The sequence below is a fragment of the Panthera uncia genome, chromosome B1 (genome assembly GCF_023721935.1).
Source record: "Panthera uncia isolate 11264 chromosome B1, Puncia_PCG_1.0, whole genome shotgun sequence".
NCBI lineage: Eukaryota > Metazoa > Chordata > Mammalia > Carnivora > Felidae > Panthera > Panthera uncia.
This window is the reverse complement of record NC_064811.1, coordinates 123,767,180-123,789,013: the sequence shown is the minus strand read 5'-3', so window position 1 is coordinate 123,789,013 and position 21,834 is coordinate 123,767,180.

The window sequence follows — 21,834 nt, the reverse complement described above, 5'->3', positions numbered from 1 at the left end:
GAAGCCAGTATTACTTTGATTCTTAAACCAGACAGAGACCCAGTAAGAAAAGAGAACTACAGGCCAATATCCCTGATGAATATGGATGCAAAAATTCTCAATAAGATACTAGCAAATCGAATTCAACGGCATATAAAAAGAATTATTCACCATGATCAAGCAGGATTCATTCCTGGGATGCAGGGCTGGTTCAACATTCGCAAATCAATCAACATGATACATCACATTAACAAAAAAAAAGAGAAGAACCCTATGATCCTGTCAATCGATGCAGAAAAGGCCTTTGACAAAATCCAGCACCCTTTCTTAATAAAAACCCTCAAGAAAGTCGGGATAGAAGGAACATACTTACACATCATAAAAGCCATTTATGAAAAGCCCACAGCTAATATCATCCTCAATGGGGAAAAACTGAGAGCTTTTTCCCTGAGATCAGGAACACGACAGGGATGCCCACTCTCACTGCTGTTGTTTAACATAGTGTTGGAAGTTCTAGCATCAGCAATCAGACAACAAAAGGAAATCAAAGGCATCAAAATTGGCAAAGATGAAGTCAAGCTTTTGCTTTTTGCAGATGACATGATATTATACATGGAAAATCCGATAGACTGCACCAAAAGTCTGCTAGAACTGATACATGAATTCAGCAAAGTTGCAGGATTCAAAATCAATGTACAGAAATCAGTTGCATTCTTATACACTAACAATGAAGCAACAGAAAGACAAATAAAGAAACTGATCCCATTCACAATTGCACCAAGAAGCATAAAATACCTAGGAATAAATCTAACCAAAGATGTAAAAGATCTGTATGCTGAAAACTACAGAAAGCTTATGAAGGTAATTGAAGAAGATATAAAGAAATGGAAAGACATTCCCTGCTCATGGATTGGAAGAATAAATATTGTTAAAATGTCAATACTACCCAAAGCTATCTACACATTCGATGCAATCCCAATCAAAATTGCACCAGCATTCTTCTCGAAACTAGAACAAGCAATCCTAAAATTCATATGGAACCACAAAAGGCCCCGAATAGCAAAGTAATTTTGAAGAAGAAGACCAAAGCAGGAGGCATCACAATCCCAGACTTTAGCCTCTACTACAAAGCTGTCATCATCAAGACAGCATGGTATTGGCACAAAAACAGACACATAGACCAATGGAATAGAATAGAAACCCCAGAACTAGACCCACAAACGTATGGCCAACTCATCTTTGACAAAGCAGGAAAGAACATCCAATGGAAAAAAGACAGTCTCTTTAACAAATGGTGCTGGGAGAACCGGACAGCAACATGCAGAAGGTTGAAACTAGACCACTTTCTCACACCATTCACAAAAATAAACTCAAAATGGATAAAGGACCTGAATGTGAGACAGGAAACCATCAAAACCCTAGAGGAGAAAGCAGGAAAAGACCTCTCTGACCTCAGCCGTAGCAATCTCTTACTCAACACATCCCCAAAGGCAAGGGAATTAAAAGCAAAAGTGAATTACTGGCACCTTATGAAGATAAAAAGCGTCTGCACAGCAAAGGAAACAACCAACAAAACTAAAAGGCAACCAACAGAATGGGAAAAGATATTTGCAAATGACATATCGGACAAAGGGCTAGTATCCAAAATCTATAAAGAGCTCACCAAACTCCACACCCGAAAAACAAATAACCCAGTGAAGAAATGGGCAGAAAACATGAATAGACCCTTCTCTAAAGAAGACATCCGGATGGCCAACAGGCACATGAAAAGATGTTCAACGTCGCTCCTTATCAGGGAAATACAAATCAAAACCACACTCAGATATCACCTCACGCCAGTCAGAGTGGCCAAAATGAACAAATCAGGAGACTATAGATGCTGGAGAGGATGTGGAGAAACGGGAACCCTCTTGCACTGTTGGTGGGAATGCAAATTGGTGCAGCCGCTCTGGAAAGCAGTGTGGAGGTTCCTCAGAAAATTAAAAATAGACCTACCCTATGACCCAGCAATAGCACTGCTAGGAATTTACCCAAGGGATACAGGAGTACTGATGCATAGGGGCACTTGTACCCCAATGTTTATAGCAGCACTCTCAACAATAGCCAAATTATGGAAAGAGCCTAAATGTCCATCAACTGATGAATGGATAAAGAAATTGTGGTTTATATACACAATGGAATACTACGTGGCAATGAGAAAAAATGAAATATGGCCTTTTGTAGCAACGTGGATGGAACTGGAGAGTGTGATGCTAAGTGAAATAAGCCATACAGAGAAAGACAGATACCATATGGTTTCACTGTTATGTGGATCGTGAGAAACTTAACAGGAACCCATGGGGGAGGGGAAGGAAAAAAAAAAAAGAGGTTGGAGTGGGAGAGAGCCAAAGCATAAGAGACTGTTAAAAACTGAGAACAAACTGAGGGTTGATGGGGGGTGGGAGGGAGGGGAGGGTGGGTGATGGGTATTGAGGAGGGCACCTTTGGGATGAGCACTGGGTGTTGTATGGAAACCAATTTGACAATAAATTTCATATATTAAAAAAAAAAAGAACGGTATCTAACCAAAAAAAAAAAGATAAAAATTCTATTTTTACCATTTTATTTTTTATTAAAACATTAATAATTCTCCATTGCCATAATTCTATCTTTTAGAGCTTCTGTGCAAATAAAATAATTGAAAAGACTAATCCTGTGACTAATAAAACTACATGATTTTAATGGGAAGAACACTAGGTCTACATTCCAGAAACCTAGATTATAACCTCAGCCACATCATAGATTTACAAAATTCAGACAATCTACAGGAAACATATCTAAAGGAAAGATATTTTAGAGACTGTTTAGTCCAAACCCTCAAAGAAGGGGATCTAAAGCCCAGAGAAGTTCATTGCCATATCTCCTGATTCCTACCTTTGGATCCCTCCACCTCTACAGTCTAAGAATTTACAATAGAAAACTTTAAAAATAGAAAGTACATTTTATAACTAATTAGGTTGTGGAAATACCTCATGCCTCGATTACTATGGACAAATCTTTAAAGTACAATATAATTGTTAAGATTACATAATAGTGGTAGGCTTTAAGTTTTGCAATATGAATATATTTTGTAAAGCTTTTTTTAGTGAGATCAATTATACAAAATCATTAAATTTTGATCCACACACATTCATTACATATTCCACTATTTTGTTTGGTTTTTTATAATGCTAATATTACTCTTTAGTATTAGTAACTAAACAAGATGGATTCAGTGGAGGTGGGGGGAAGTGTATAATGTGTGAATTCATAGATTTATATCTCTCTATCAATTATTTATTCATTCATTCATTTAATTATTCAACATATATTGACTGACTGCTTCTAGACTCTGGGACACAGAAATAAACAAGATATGGTGGCTTGCAGGCCCCACAACCCAGGAAGATACAGACATCCCAGCCTAGGATTAGAGCACTGTGTGTGAACAAGGTAAGAACAAAGATTAGCAAGCACACGGATGATGTTGATGTAGCCTGCTCAGGAATGGACAAGGATGAGATAACACCTACATTTCATGACTTACAGGATTAGTAGTAATAATAATAATAGATAATATTTTATTGATGCTTACAACATGCAAGGTGCTATTCTAAGCACTTTGCATCTATTAATTTATTTGATTCACACAATAACCTTTTGAGGTAGGTCCTTTTTTTTATTTTAGAGAGAGAGAGAGAGACAGAAAGAGCACAAGTGGGGGGAGGTGGCAGAAAGAGGGACATAGAGACAGAGAGAGAGAGTACAAGTGGGGGGAGGTGGCAGAAAGAGAGACAGAGAGAGAGAGAGAGACAGAGACAGAGAGAGACAGAGAGAACCTTAAGCAGGTTCCACACTCAGCACAGAACCTGATGCAGGGCTCAATCCCACAACACTGGGATCATGACCTCAGCTGAAATCAAAAGTCAGAAGCTCAACCAACTGAGCCACCCAGGTGCCTTGAGATAGGTCCCATTATTATCCCCATTTTATACATGATGCAACTAAGACTCAAGGTCACAGAGTCATAAAGTGGCAGAACTTGAATTTGAACTCAAATAGACTCAAGGCAGTGACAAAGAAAAGGGAGTTAGAGTGAACAAAAAGAAGCTGAGTTAAGGTCACAGATGTCAGTAATGGCAAATCATAAAAGCTTTGTGTGGCTTATGAACAGTTATGAATTTATCCCAGAGGCTATACTTATGCAAGGCTCTTAAGTGTATCAAAAGTATGACTCAAGTACACACATTCTCACTTCCATCCCTTTGGTCACATTTTACCAGAAATGTCCTTCTTATACCCTCACTCTTTTTTAATTCTTTCCCATCCTTTAAAATCTACTCTGTGACACTTCCAGCCTAAAAACCCCTCTGTCCCACTCTTCCAACACAAATAGCCCTAGTCACATAAGTCAATAATTCTACCTAATATTGTGCACTAATTTTTCCCATGTTTTTACCTAACTACCCTATATTAGTCACACACACACACACACACACACACACACACACACACACACTTTAAGGCAAAAATTTCCCAACTTCTCTATCTGGTCTTTCTGGTGCATTTTGCATAATCAAGAGATTTAAATCTCAACAATAGATAATTATAACTTGCTTGGCAAAGGCCCAAACTGCTGCCCAGATTAATGGAAGAAGAAAGATAAAATATTAAGAATAAATCACAACACATGTATTAGTGCTCACTGATTTTCTAATATCCTACTTCATATCTTGTACTACTTACAAGATAATCATACAGTTGAAGATTAGAAGGTCTCTTCAGTGTTTGTGTTGTTTTCTTATACCTTCCAATTCACCAATCTCCAGCCCCACTATTCAGACAGGATTTAATTTTTAAATTAGGCTTGACACTTGAGAAACTATTTATAAAGTTCTCCCACGTAGGAAACTCCATATCCTTCCATAGTAATTCATCCCACTCAACCAACTCTTCCCTATGTTTAATCTAAATCCCACACATTGCAGTTGGGGCCCATTTCCTCTTGTTTTGACCCCTGCTGTGTAAATGGAGAATGGTTGATTATCATCAGTTATAACTAAACCATTCTTTAAAAAAAAAATCAAGGTACTATTAAATAACCTAGGCCTCTCTTGTTTAATAATCAGTTATTTTAACCTATATTCATAGAGCTTACTTCCTAATTATTTTTATCTTCACCTCTAAACTCCCTCTAACTCCTAAGTGGAATCTAGAGCTTAAAAATGGGTCCCAGGGACTGTCTGGCTAGTGGCAAGCATAACTGAAAGATGACCTCATGGTTCCTGATTTCTGCACTTCTATTCCTGCCTCTCATTATGGTGACTCTACCCTCTATAGGGCTACTTTTTTGTTTCATTGCTTGATAATCACCCCTGGAATAGCCATCAGCCAGACTAAGGAAGATTACAAAGCAAGGATTCCCTTTTGGTAATTATTGTTCTGCCCCTCGTACTTTACACTCTTAATAAAAATTCTCTGTGAATCTCTCACCATTTGCCCACATCAGTAAGGAATCTGCATTAATAATGCTGATTCTATCTTGTAAAACAGATACAATTTTAGCAGCAAATGTTAATGTGTCTTTTCTTTCTAGATTATTGTCCACTTTGTCCTGACCACCCCCCTCCATGTTGGCATATACCTTCATAACCACGCTCTGAGTTTGGTCCTCTAACCAGTGAGCCTCCGTAGGATGGTTGTAATCTGATTCCCTAATAAAATGATGAGTGTTTCCTATGGAATATAATTTTAAACATGTTCAAGTCAAGATAGACTGCATCACATCTTTCTTAGACCTATCTTTCTAGGTCATAATGATTGAGTCTGACAAGATTTTTTTTTCTTCATGAGTATCCATCCAGTAACCTGTCCAAGTTCAAAAAACAAAAATAAAACAAAACAAAAGTTTAATTCAGGTCACCCTTTTTAAATTTAAAAATTATATTAGTCTGCTGGGGCTGTCCTAACAAAGTACCACAGACTAGATGACTTAAACAAAAATTTATTTTCTCACAGTTCTGGAGGCCAGGAGTTTAAGATCAAGGTGTTGACAAGGTGGATTTCCTCTGAGGCCTCTCTCCTTGTCTTATAGATGGCCATCATCTCCCTGTGTCTTCACATGATCACCTATCTGTGCCAGTCTGTGCTCTCAAGTCTTATAAGGACACCAGTCATATTATATTGGATCCTACCCCAATGACCTTATTTAATTTTAATAATCTCTTTAAAGGCCCTCTTCAAATCTAGTTACATTCTAAGATACTGAGGGTTAGGGCTTCAGCATATGAATTTTGGAGCAACATAGTTCAACCCATAAAAAAATACATACTCTTCCTTCCTCCACTAAGTATAATATTATTGGCAATTTGCCAGAAATGCGTCTCTGCCTTATTTAACCTTTTTTTCCCCAAATTACTTCCTAAGCCCTGATCTAGGATTTTTTGTTACCTTAAAGGCTTCACGAATTCTCTATATTTCTTTTAAAAACCTTTTGGATTTTTTTTTTATGACAGCAAAACAGTTTATCAATTCAGTCAAACTGAGCAACTCAGTGAGAAAAAAACCAAACTTCACATTTAGTGGAGTTGATAAGTCCGTAACATCAGTGTGCCTATATCATTTAAGGAAGTCACCTTAAATATAGCCTTGGTAATATTCAGAATTATTTCCATTTCAGAGGTAGTTCTGTATTTAGAAACTTCTATTTTTTTCACTTTTCATTATGTTTTATGTTATTTTCTAAAAGTATGCTTAGCTCTTTTGTATTGCTTTGCTCCTTAAGCCCTCTTAGTGTAGAGACTTCTTGAAACTTACTCCCTGAGATTATTGAAGTCTGATTTCTGAAACACATTAATTTTACCTAACTGATAGAAAAGAATTTGTGAAGTAGCTACAATCACCAAAGACATGAATAATTGAATTAAGAGACTAAGCTGAGATTTCCTAGTCTCTGCTCCAACTAGTACTGTCTGGTTAAATGTGGGGAGGTGTCTTCCCAACATTGTCTTTGATCATCTTCTCCTTTTAACCAATTCCCCTCTAAATCTTATTAATTCCTTTAATGTTCCAGTTGTGTATATTATTTCCAGCCCTATCTTTATATACCTATTTCTCTGCTTTATTTTGGGCACCTCTAGCTAAATATCAGCCCCCATGATTATGACGTCCTTCAAATCTGCTCCTTCTCCAGGTGTCTCCATTTTTCCTAATCCCCACTTTCCCACTTAAGCAGGCTGGAAACTCTCAATGGAAGCATGTTTTTTTTCTCTTCCTTCACTAAACAATCTGTGATTTTTTCCTTCATTTCCCTCACCATCACCCTCCTTTAAGGCTTTGATATAACAGACTTAAACCAGTCACTGGTCATGTAAGAAGCATCTTCATTTGCTGAATTCCTCTCTCATCACCTTCACCACCAATGTATCCCAGCCCCTATCTACTCTAGACTGGTATTTCCAATAACAAGTTGTGTAGGGAAGGGAATGCACATAAGAAAAGGGCCAGTTTCTTAGAGATTAAGAGAGATAAACAAAAACGTTGCTTCCCTTAAACACCTCCCAGTTCAAAGGGGAAAATATATATATATGTAAAATGCCTTCCAATGCCTACTGAATAAAGTTTAAATTCTTACCCTAGGTAAGGCATTCAATGCCTTTAATATCCTGGCTCTAATTTCCTCACAAATCTCCTTTGAGGCTCTAAAATAATGGACATTTTGTTATTCCTCCCACATACCCTGTGCTTCCATGGCAGTATTCATGCCATTCACTCTCTTCTGGTGCATACTCTCCAGTTTCTACTCATCATTCAAAGTTAAGTTTTTATGTGGAGTTTTCTCTAATGTGGTCAGATACGAGGGGTTCATATCCAACTCATCCTTTAACCCAGGGTCTCCAAACTAGTACATACATGCCCCAAAGGAAGAACAAATGACCTATTGGAATATGGAAAGAAAATATTTGAACTTCTATTTACAGTTGGATGGGGCTGCAAGAACCAACACAGGACTCCAGGTTTCCCTGAGAATAATGTCATATCTCAGGAAGTAAAAGATAGACTCCAAATTAGTAATGGAAACAGTTTCTCTCTTTGAAGAGAAGCAGGGCTCCTGGCACATTCTCCATTGCCCAAAAGAAAAGGGCCTGGCTGCTCTCATCATCAACAGAAGTTTTCTTCTGACATGTATTCTCTGAATCTGCCATCTCTGCTACATACATAATAACCAGGGCCTGGTTTGTTACCTAAAATGAACTGACTCACCAGGAAATGTATTTTTACTGCTCTTTTTAGCTGCGTATCACAGCTATGTTTACAGTATGTGTTCATGACAGCAGACACATTTAAAAAATCATGAACAACAACCACTGATGATAAAACATTTTAATCACAAAAGCCCTTCACTAGGCTAGCACTGTAATTACCAGGGGTTTAGTGTCTCCTGAATTTAAGGAGACACAGCCAGACAATAATACATGATAATGCCCTATGACACCAATAAACCAGAAAAAGGAGAATAAGAATACATCTGAAGGAAAAGACTTTGTTAGGGAGAAGTGTCTGAATCTGATAAGAAAACTGTAGCACGTTCTCCCTTTAAAGAAAAGGATGAGGTAATAGGATGAACTGGTGTGGGTAAAGAAAATGCAACAACAGTGTCCAGAGAGAGAGAGAATGCACACTCCAAGTGTTGTGTGAGTGCTATTTTGGGAGTACAGACGCTTTACTGTATTTCAGAACACTGCAGAGTTTCAAACGCCCTAGTCAGTTTGTTTCTGACAATTCTTAGCTAAAGACAGAGCTCATGAAGTCTAGACATCACAAAGACTAGGGCCTGGTTCAGCCATTAAGTAGCCTCCAATTACTCTGCCACAAGATGACTAAAAGAGCAAAGGGGTCAAGTCAGCCAAAGGAATGTCCACCAACCCACTCCTCAGCATCACATCTTATGGTTTGTGGAGGACAAAGTATGTTCCCAAATGACAAAGTTTCAGAGTATCTTGTAACTCCAGCCGTTGCTGAAATATGATAACTTTCCTAGAGGTTCAGAATTGAATAGCTGCATGATTGAGGAGATGGAGGGGAATTTGGGGAAGACCAGAAGCTCTTTGAATGAGAATGTAGGTTCCTTGCCACTTCTTTGAAGCCCAGTTAGAAACTTAACTAGCCTACTCCAGTTAGGTAAGGGCTCCCTGTATGACCTTAAATCAATCCAACACTAGAGCTCTTTCTATGGAGGGCACTCAGGTCAAGTAAAACCATAGAGTGGGGGAAGCTAAAAAGCCTCATACTAGTTCCAAAAGAAAGGTGTTAAAATTAAGTAAAAAAAAAAATACTTGAGATACAAACATTTGGGCAAAATGTTTAGCAGTTTCTCATAAAGTTATACATATATATATATACTATGCCATAGCAATTTCATTCTTGAGAATGAATACATGATAATGTATTCAAGAGAAATGAAAATATATGTTCACACAAAGACTTGTGCAAGAGTGTTCATAGCATCTTCATTCATAATAGCAAAGCTGGAAAATCCCAAATGTACATCAATATGAAAATGGATAAACAAATTATGAAATATGTACATATAATATACTTCTCAAAAATATGAACCATTGATACACATAGCACATATGATTCTCACAGACATTATGCTGAACCAAAGAAGCCAAACACAAAAGAATGCATACTGTATTATTCCATTTTGTGAATATGTAGCCCAGGCAAAACTAATATATAATGAAAAACATTAGAACTTCAGTTGTTTGAGAGAGAGAATTGATTTGGGGACAGAGAGGGAAGGGGATCTTTTCTGGAATAATGGAACTGTTCAGTATCTTTAAAGGGGTGAGGATTATACTACATATACATTTATCAAAACTCATTGAATTAAATAGTTAATACTTCTATACTTTACGTAAATTTTACCTTAAAATGGTAAATAAATATTGGATTCTAGTTAGTTGGTTTGTTTTGTCTTTTCCCAGTGATATGGGTTAGTATTTCTTAAACTAAATTCTATGTATTCTCTCTTGAGCAAATGAGTAAATGTGTTAAGGATAATGAAGCTCAAGTTTAACATTGTTGTAGCAGAAAGTTACAAATATTAAAAAAGAGAAGATTATGATGTATATAATGTTGTTAGATTGGAATAGGAGGCACCAGTATGAACTCAGTTTTTAATAGATGAATGGATACATTGTGATGATGATGATGATGATAGATAGATAGATAGATGATAGTTTTTCAGCTTTGTCTACTTAAGAGGACCTAGAAGAAATGACACTAGTAGCAATGAACACATCTAATACTTATATTTGGCTTCTAATTAATAGTGACATTTCCACTAAAAAGAGCCAGGGATCTATGAGAAAAAGGCTAATTACAGAGCTGGAGCCGGGAAAGTATAAGATGATCCTGGAACATCTTGTTCTATCAGAAAGTGGTTACATAATGATGGAAATGTGTTAAAAGAACACCAAATCTTATTTTCAGCTTCTACTTTCACCCTAATATCAAAAACAAGCCAAATAACCTACAAAGTCATAGATTTTTTTGGTAAACTCATCAGATAGCTGAGGATGAAATAAGCCAAAATTAACCAAAATCTAGAAAGTCACTAGACTCTTATAAAAAAAAATGTCCTACAACTTTTCTTATCTTTTGTAGGAAAGTGGAAATAGGAAGAAACTACCATTAATGGGCTTCAGGAGAAATTAACTGAACTCTAAACATTTTAAAGACTAAAATGGCAATTTGTATGATGTTCAGAATTCTGAGAAGTGCTATGCACAAAGAGAATCTATACCTACTTATCAGATCTTTCCCATAGGCCTCACTAAATGCTTATGCAAAAGATTATGAGCAGAACAAGAGATCTGAGACAGAACCCCTAAAACACAGGCACTTGCTGAATGCTGAGAGTAGGAGAGGAGAACTGAGAGAGACCCTCCAAGGCACTGAAGACCCTCATTACATACTTCTCAGAGGCTTTCCAAAGCAGGAGGAATAACAGAAGAGTTAAGGGAGACAACACTGAGGAGCAGGTGCCCAGAACCTGAGAGTCTCTTTCAGCTCTTCTGCCCTGTCTGTTGGACATACCATGCTAAAACCCTTACAGGTATGCTGAGCATTCACTGACTACACTTCTCAGTACTCCAAAGACAAGGTCAAGACAGGAAAGTAGAAAGAGATCTCTTGAAACACAGAAAGCCAGGAAGCAAAACATGATAGCAAAGGGAACTCCTTAACATAAAAAGCTGGGAGCCAGTTTATAAGACAGAATGAGATTCCAATTGATTTAAAAGTTGGATATTGTTTGTACAGAGTTCTTACTCTGCCAAAGGTAAGTACTGATTCACCCCTGAATCACTAACCTAATGGTGTACTAAATCTAATTAAAACAATAGCTCAACTATGGTTTAGATGGACTTCTGACAGAAAAAAAGGGTGTTCCCTTTCCTGAGTAGAAACATATTTACTCATTATTTACTTCACAGTCTCTACTGTGTCTTATTTGCTTGTTTGTTTGGTTTGGGTTGTTCTTATTGTTGTTGCTGTTGTTGTTGTTATTTTAGTACATACAATGCACACATCAAAAACTATAAAACACATGAAGAAAAAAATGTAAAGGAAATACAAGCAGACTCAGAGATGGCCAAGAGGTTAAAATGATAAGGCAGGGACTTTAAAATAACTTTGTTAAAATAATATATTGGAAAAGGTTTATAACATAAATAAACAGATGGGTAATTTTAGCATACACATATAAACTATTATAAAAGAAAAGTCAAACGAAATTGCTAAAATGAAATATATTGTATCTGAGATGAAAAACCCGTAGATCAGCTTATCATCAGTTTGGAAACATCGATGAAAAGAATAAGTAAACTTGACAGCAGGAAATCATACCAATATTAGCACAAAAAAAGTGAAACAATGGAGTAGAAATATCTAACATGCTAAAGTATATGTGATTAGAAACTTATAATGTGAATTAAAATTTTATTTATTATAAAGGGAAAAAACAAAACATTACAGTAGAGAAAGGTAGAAGCTTAATCAAATGATCAGTTAGCATTATCAATATTGGGATAAACCAGTATCACGTACCGAATGAAATGATACACTGAGAAGGACACAATACAACTTCAGTGATACAACTACCTCCCTAAAATGCATAACCTGAATCTATGTATAAGGAAACATTACACAAACTGAAGTTGAAAGACACTGTAGAGTGCAAGTTACCTGTACTCTTCAAAAATTTTAAGATCAAGAAAGGTAAAGGAAGGTTGAGGAGCCATTCCATATTTAAAGAGACATTACAACTAAATGCAATAAGTCGTTCTGGATTGGATCCTGGACAAGGAAAAATATCTATAAAGGACATTATTGACATAATTAATTAAAATTCCATATGGACTGTGTGTTAGCTTATAATATATATCAATGCTAAACGTTCTGGTTTTGTTAATTGGACTATGGCTATGTCGGAAAATGCCTGTGTTTTTAGGAAATATTCAGTAAACTAAGGATCAAGGGTGACAATATTTAAAATATACTCTCAAATGGTTTTCTGTCTATAAGTATATATGTGATAAAAAAACATATACACATGCAGAGAATAATTAAGCAAATGAACAAAATGCAAATAATTGGTGAATCTGGGAAAAGTATTGGAGAACCTTTTCATAAGCTTGAAATTATATCAAAATATAAAGTCACCCTCAAAGAACATCTTTAAAAAGAAATGATACTGCCAGACAATACTATGCTCCTTGAGAAGTGGTTTTAGAATAGGCAGGGAGATGCTGTGGTCAGGCAACCAAACTAGCATTTCACTGGGGATCAAGGATATGTGTCAATTCTGTAAAGATTCTGAAATGACGTGAGTTCAGAACCATGAGTCTTTAAAGCAGGAAGGAACCTTGGCACTACTCTAGCCTACACCCCTCCTGTTACAGACAAGGAAAATGAAGTTAGATGTGGAGCCCAAGCTTCACTGAGAAAGACACAAGCCTTCTGATTCTTAGTCTTCATTTCTTCATACATTCATTCTTAATTCATTCATTATGCTACATTCTCAAGAATTTTAAGGCTTTCTTGGCAACCTTGCCACTTCTTTCTCTTTAAGCCACTCTGAATCTTTCACCCTTAATCTGGGCAATCACTACAATTTGCCATACCTGAGGTGTGCATTTGCTTAATGTCACGGCATTTCTTATAAAGGGAGGTCTAAATTTCATGAGGAATTCCAAAGGAATATGAGGGCTTTGCTGACTCCTGGGGGCAGCATAACCCTCTATCACCTTTTCCTCCCTCTCAGATTACCTCTTCCAAGTGGCGATCCATCTTAATTACTGTCCCTCCTATTTTTATTGACTGGCTATTGAGATTTATTGAACACTCAGTGTTTACTCATCACTGCCCTGTCACACTGATTATGACTTATTACAGTAGTCCTCCCTTATCCCCGGGGATTATGTTCTAAGACCCCCCCCCCCCCAGTGAATGTTTGACATGGAGGATAGTACCAAACCCTATATATACTATGTTTTTCCTATATATGCATACCTATGATAAAGTTTAATTTATAAATTAGGCACAGTAGGAAATTAACAATAATAAAATGCAACAGTATAATAATATACTGTATATAATAGGTATGTGAATCTGGTCTCTCTCTCAAAATATCTTATTGTAGTGGACTCACCTTTCCATGATGATGTGAGATGATAAAATGACTATGTGATGAGATGTAGTGAGGTGAATGACTTAGGCATAGTGACGTAGTCTTAGGCTACTGATATTATGTCAGAAGGAGGATCATCTGCTTCTGAAATACCATTGACTACAGGCAACTGAAACTGAAGGGGCACTGCAGATAAGGGGTGGGAGGAGTACTGTACTCCCAATTTAGTTATTCCCTGATTAAGCACTCTTGAACTAAATAAGGCTGTGGTATGTGTATGGAGAGGAGTAGGAAAAGTTGGCACTTCCTTTTCCAAGAAAGGCATTCAGTAATATGTAACTATGTGGCTCTTCTGGTGGATGCCCCAAGTAATAAGGGAGAAATTTTGGAATCCAACCCTATGTTCACCTATAGCTAGCTGGGTTATACTGTAAGGCAACAGGATAAGCCCTAAACCTCATAGCTATATCAAAATAAATATCAATAGAAATTCACCTTCCCTAGAAAAATAGTTTATAGCAATGATCTTATCGGAGGCCTGATAATCTCTTCTTCCTATGTGAAGGCACTTTGACCAGAGCTGTAATCAGTATTTTGACCATTAGTCTTAATAGCAGCAGTATTTTCTTAGTGCATTGTGTATAATATTAATGTCTGTCTCCTCAAGAATGATTCAGCATCTTTGCAGTCACCCAGACACAAAGGTGTCTGGGAATAAGGAGGCTTTCTTTTTTGCCCTCAAAGCCCCTTTCACGTCTGTCATTCCCATAATATCAGTAACCATGCCTTTTGCTATGTTTTTAATGTTTCTTACCTTTTCCTCTAACATTTAGTCCCCACTGAGAGCTCTTTGGTATAAGCCTACTATCACTGGGACTTGGAAGAAGAAAATGGCCTTGATGTAATTAAATGAGCTGATATTCAAAGAAAAAGCAGGAAGGAAACTTTGAACAAGAAATCAATAAGTGATACAGAGTTGAACGTTTCCAACCACAAGTGGTACAAGGTAGAGCTGACCATTGGTTCTTTATATCCTGTAATGTTTTTAGCATAATCTTGCACATAATCTCAATAAAACATATTCTTAATAACATTTGCTAACTAAATGACCTCTAGAATGTATGTATAGAAGTGGTACCACTCAGCTCTTACTAGAACTACAAAAGGAAACCATTTTATTCTATTCTACTCAGCACACTCTTTCTACCTCTCAAATACACACACACACACACACACACACACACACACAGTGATATTTAAAGATCAAGGACTTTGGTGTCAGACAAACTTGATTTCAAATCCAGTTCTGTCCTTATCATATTTGTGACCTTGGGGAAGTTACTTAATCTCTATAAGGTTTAGCTTCCTTGTCTGTAAACAAGATTAGGTGAGATAATGTGAAATTCACTTGCAAAAGTTAGGTATTATCCTACTTCTCTAAGTATTTTCCTTTTTAATAAATCATAATATAGTAATTATTCATATTTATACACACTCATACATATTTAATTAGTCCCTAAAAATGTTAGTATGTTTTCATATGTCCCATAAAATATCTTATATAACTTTCAAGAAGTTAGTTATACCTTAAACACATGACAACATCAATATATTGTTTCCATGAAGTAAGATTGTATTACTATCCTCAAATTATCTCATCCCAATTTTTAACCATGGATGTCTGTACTCAGAGAAGCAATGCACACTTGGGAAAAGAATTCTGCTCAAGGTTTTCCATGGTCATGCACTTATGCCTTAAATCACTTCTTGTATATTCCAGTGACCCAGGAACAAATTAACTCCTTAGGCTAATATCCTACATCAACACTTATCCATGGGATGTCCTCAGGGCTTCACAAAGTCACTTTGGAAGCCCACTCTTATTCTTGAAAACTATTAAAAAAATGGTGAGAGAAGAAAATGCCCAGGATCATCTGCCCTTAATATGCTTTATCCCTTAAAGTATTTAAGGGCAGTGTCTGGATTCAGAATGCCTGAATTCAAAACCTAGCTCTGCTGTTTACTTTCTCAATTACTTTGAGGTATTTAGTCTCTCTGTGTTTTAGTTTTCTCATCTGCAAGATGGTGATAATTATAGAATCTATCTCAGGTGTATTTTAAAGATTAAATGAACTAATATATTTAAAGTGTACAGTCCATGCCTAGTACCCTGGAAACTACCATAACAAGGTATGGCAGACTTGGTGAAGGTCCTGAAAAAAACCTTAAAACCCTAGCCCACCATTGACTCATAGCATAGGTAGGTCATTTCTTAGCTTAAAAAATTTAGGTATTGAGGGCAGGTCCAAAATGGCAGCATAGAAATACCATGAACTCATCTCCTCCCACAGACACACTAAATCTACATGTAGCGTAAATCCTCCTGAAGAAGAACTGAGGGTCCATTGAACAGCTTTTGCACAACAAAGGATAGAGTGACCACAGAGAGAGCAGCAGGAGAGATGGAGACACAGTAGCAATAGGAAGCCCACCCATGACTCTACAAACTTCAGTGAGAAGGGATAGCATTGAGTGGTCCACATTCAGATTCACATGACCTGGAACATAGCAAAAAACAAACAAAATAACCCAGCAGTTAAAAGGGAAACTAGACCATAAGTGAACAAAACCCATTTGCCAACCCTAGAGCATCCACCTAACAGTGAGGAAACTGCCAAAACTTTCTACAGAGTCATAGGGCTAGAGAATGCTATTATTTACATTTCTCCTCTACCTTGATAGCACAAACAGGAGCAAGGGCTAGGCACTTTAGGCAGCTTGCTACCTCAGCAAGCCCTGGGCTCTAGCCCATACCATCTCCCTACCACCCGCCCACACATGTGACTGTCTCAACTCTAGCTGTCCCTCCATGGCTCTCCTGGCATGGCACACACAAGGAGACACACAGTCTTCACCCACTACAGCTTTAGCTATTTTGCTAAGGTAGCCCAGGTGTAAAGCACACTGGGACACCCCAGACCATGCCCAATCCATCTCTAGCCATCCCACCAGAATGCCCCCTGCATGGAGTTCTCTGGAGTATGGCTGTGCAAGCACCATCCATCCCACCTGGGTGACCCTGCTACAGAGCACCTTAGTATCACCAAGCCCGTACTCACCCCAGATCCATCCATCTCATCAGGATGTCCCTGGTGCAGAGTGCTCAGGGATGCCTGGCCCACAACCTCTCCAACTCCAGCCAGCTAACCAAAACCTCCAGGCACACATAGTCTACATAGGGTACTTCCTATACAAGGCCACTCCTTTAAGACAGAAGAGGTAGCTGACTTGTGTAATTCATAAAAACAAACGTTGGAAGTCAAACAAAATGAGGAGAAAGAGGAATGTGGTCCAAATGAAAGAATATAACAACTTTAGAAAAAGAAGTAACTGAAAGAGTTCAAAGTAATAGTCATAAAGATACTCACTGAACTTGAGAGAAGAGTGAATGAACTCAGTAACAACTTCAACAAAGAGGATATGTAAAAAAAGAACCAATCAGAACCAAAGAATATAATAACTGAAATGAAACCTGGAGGGAATCAATAGCAGATTAGAGGATGCAGAATAAAGGATCAGTGATCTGGTAGACAGAGTAATGGGAAGTACCTAAGCTGAAGAGCAAAAAGAAAAAAATGAATTAAAAAATGAGGATAGGTTAAGGGACCTCAAGACCAACATTGAGGATACTAACATTTGTATTATAGGGGTACCAGAAGAAGAAAGAGAAAGGGACAGGAAACTCATTTGAAAAAATAACAGCTGAAAATTTCCCTGAACTGGAGAAGGAAATGGACATCCAGGTCCAAGAAGCACAGAGAGTCCCAAACAAGGTGAACCCAAAGAGGTCCACACTAATACACAGAGCAATTAAAATGTCAAAACATAAAGATAAAAAGAGAACCTTAAAAGAAGCAAAATAAAAGCACTGGTTGCATACCAGAGAAACCCCATAAGGCTCTCAACTGATTTCCCAGCAGAAATTCTGTAGGCCAGAAGGCGTGGCATGATATATTCAAGGTGCTGAAAGGAAAAAAACTACAACTGATGCTACCCTATCTGGCAAGGTTATCATTCAGAATTGAAAGAAAGGGATACCTGGGTGACTCAGCTGGTTAAGCATCCGACTCTTAATCTCAGCTCAGATTATTATCTCATGGTTTGTGAGTTAGAGCCCCATGGCAGGCTCTGTACTGACAGCACAGAGTCCATTTGGGATTCTGTCTCTCCCTCTCTGCTCCTCCCTCTCTCACTTTCTCTCTATCTCTTTCTCAAAATAAATAAATAAACTTAAAAAAAGGAATTGAAGAAGAGATAAAGTTTCCCACATGAATAAAGGTTAAAGGAGTTTATCATCACTAAACCAGCCTAGTGTACCACAGTGTAATAAAAGCCATGTATAACAAATCCAGAGCCAACATGATAGTCAATGGCAACAAACTGAAAGTTTTTTTTCTAAGGTCAAGAACAAGACAATGATACCCCACTCTTGCCACTTTTGTCAACATAGTATTGGAAATCCTAGCCAGAGAATTAGGCAAGTAAAAGAAATAAAAGTCATCCAAACTGGAAAGGAAGAAATAACTGTCACTATTTGCAAATAACATGATACCATATATAGAAAAACCTAAAGACTTCACCAAAAAAACTATTACAAGTAATAAATAAATAAACAAACAAACAAACTCAGTAAACTTGCAGGATACAGAATTAACATACAGAAATCAGTTGCATTTCCATACACTAATAATGAGCTATCAGAAAAAGAAATTAAGAAAATAATCCCACTGGCACCTGGATGGCTCAGTCAGTTAAGTGTCCAAGTCTTGATCTTGGCCATGACCTTGCAGTTCGTGAGTTGAGCCCCGCATTGGGCTCTGCATTGATGGTGTGGAGTCTGCTTGGGATTCTGTCTCTCCTTGTCTCTGCCCCTCCCCACTTGTGTGCACTCATTCTCTCTCTCTCTCTCTCTCTCTCTCTCTCTTAAAAAAATAAATAAACATTAAAAATTTTTCTTAAAAAATAGTCCCATTTATAATTGATACAGAAAGAATAAAATACCTAGGAATAAATTTAATGACAGGGGGACCTGTACATTGAAAACTATAAAACATGATGAAAGAAATTGAAGACAATAGAAATAAATTGAAAGATATGCCATGTTTATGGATTGTAAGAATTAATACTGTTAAAATATTTATTCTATCCAAAATAACCTACAGATTAAATGCAATCCTCATCAAAATACTGATGGCATTTTTCACAGAACTAGAAAAAATAATCCTGAAATTTGTATGGAACCACAAAAAACCCACAATAGCCAAAGAAATCTTGAGAAAGAACAGAGCTGGGGATATCATGGTCCCTGATTTCAAACTATACTACAAAGGTATGATAATCAAAACAATACAGTACTGTCATAAAAACAGACAAATAGATCAATGGAATAGAATAGGTAGCCCAGAAATAAACCCATGCATATATGATCAATTGATCTATGACAAAGGAGGCAAGAATATATAATGAGGAAAAGACAGTCTCTTGAACAAATGGTGTTTCAGAAACTGGACAGCTACATGCAAAAGAATGAAGCTGGATCATTCTCTTCTCTAATATACAGAAATAAATTCCAAATGGATTAAAGACTTAAATATAACACCTGAAACCATGAATCTCCTTTAAAAAAATGGGGAATAAGCTTTTTGACATTGGTCTTAGCAATATTTTTTGAACCAATCTCTTCAGGCAAGGACAACAAAAGCAAAAATAAATAAATAGTATTATACTAAACATAAAGGCATTTGCACAGCAAAAGAAACCAAATAAAATGAAAATACAACCTACTTAACTAGAGGAAATATTTGAAAATCAGAATTCCAAAAAGGGGTTAATATCCAAAATATATAAGGAATTCATATAACCTAATGTAAAAGAAAACCCAAACAACCCAATTTAAAAATTGGCAGAGGACTGTACTCTTTTCCAAAGAGTACATAGAAATGATCAACAGACACATGAAAAAACACTCAACATTACTAATCATCAGGGAAATGTAAATAAAAACCACAATGAGATATCTCCTCATACTGGTCAGATTGGATATTATCAAAAAGACAAAAAAGTAGCAAATGTTGGTGAGGTTGTGAAGAAAACTGTTGATGTGAATGTAAATTGGTGCAGCCAATTTGGAAAATTATGAAGGTTCCCCAAAAAGTTAAAAATAGAACTACTTTACTATCACACAATACCACTTCTGAATATTTATTTGAAGAAAACAAAACACTAATCTGAAGAGGTATAAGAACCCTTATGTTCATTGTGGCATTACTTACAATAGCCAAGATATGGAAGTAGCCTAAATGTCCATTGATAGATGATGGATAAAAAAGAGGGTGTATACACATACACACATGCACCAGAATATTACTCAGCCAAAAAAAGAATGAAATCTTATTATTTGTAGCAACATGGATGGACCTAGAGGGTATTATGCTAAGTGAAATAAGTCAGATAGAGAAAGACAAATAACACATGATTTCACTTATATGTGGAATTTAAAAAACAAAACAAAACAAAACAGAAACAGACACATAGATACCAGAAACAAACTGTTGGTTACCAGATTGGGGAGGAAGAGGGAGACAGACAAAATCAGTAAGGGGATTAAGAGGTACAAACTTACAGTTATAAAATAAATGTCATGGGGATATTATGTACAGCAGAGGGAATATAGTCAATAATATTGTAATAACTTTATATGTGGACAGATGGTAACTAGACTGATCATGGAGATCATTTCTAAATGTATAAAAATATCAATTCACTATGATATATGTCTGAAACTAATAGGATATTATATATCAATTACACTTCAGTAAAAAAAGAAAGAAAGAAATAGACTGCATTAACAAAAAAATGTAAAGTGAATATGTAAATCACTCAGTAATTGACCACAGTAAATAAGCTCCAGCCAAAGTGGCTGATTGTGGGAAAGAAAGGGCAACAACTTAGAGAAAAACACACTAACATGTTCAAGAGAAAATGCCATCCTGTGTTATTAGAAAAAAAGGGTTGAGCATGGGAATAGAAAATCCCAAAAGTTCACTTGTTCATTTTTGTTATTTTAATCTAGGGCAAAGTAACCCCTTAATTTAATGTAGTTCAACTGAAAGAAACTAAGCTATACATATATGTGTGTGGGGATAATTCTCACACACACACATATATATTTCTTATATATATGCAATAGCTTAGAAGAACTAGACAAAGAGGACATGGGGAAAGGAATTGAAGGCAGCTTCTCCTTTTCTTTCATTCAGTGAGTTGTATCAAAGGAAAGCACTGTAAAAACTTTAATGAAGTAATGAAACTAATTTTGAAATCTTCTGCATATGTTTTGTTATTAGAAGAGCTGCACACAACCACATTAATATAAAAAAGTCACCCATAACTGATCTGTGATTGCTTATTAAACATTTATCTTAGCAACCACATATAAAAGTAAAATATAATAGAAACTTTCAACCTCACAATCTAGCTAGTACACAAATGGTAATCCTAAACTGCTAAATGGGCAAAGGACCAAAGTGGAAGTGTTCCCTGAGCCTTTGAAATCAAATACTTGCTTGTATTAAAATGCTTTAAGAGTGTAAATTGGGGGCGCCTGGTTGGCTCAGTCAGTTAAGCATCTGACTTCTGCTCAGGTCAGGATCTCACAGCTTGTGAGTTCGAGCCCCGCATCCGACTCTGTGCTGACAGCATGGAGCCTAGAGCCTGCTTTGGATTCTGTGTCTCCTTCTCTCTCTCTGCCCCTCCCCTGCTCACACTCCTCTGTCTCTCTCTCTCAAAAAAAATAAATAAACATTAAAAAAAAAAAGAGTGTAAATTGGCAGTGATCTATGCATTGCCTGAGAGCTTCACTTTTTCCTCCAGGTCTATGTAGATCACTTGCCCTGCTTCTACTCCCAGGTCTATGCTTCTATCAAAGCTATGCTGAGGACACAGTGCTTCCCATGGAGTTTTCCTTCTTGCTGTAAAGTGCAGCTTCAATTCCATCGCCTCTACAACTCCTCTTATGTAATTGAATGGCAATGATATACATATTTCAAAAAAATCAAACAAAGGCAGGAACTTTTAGCTGT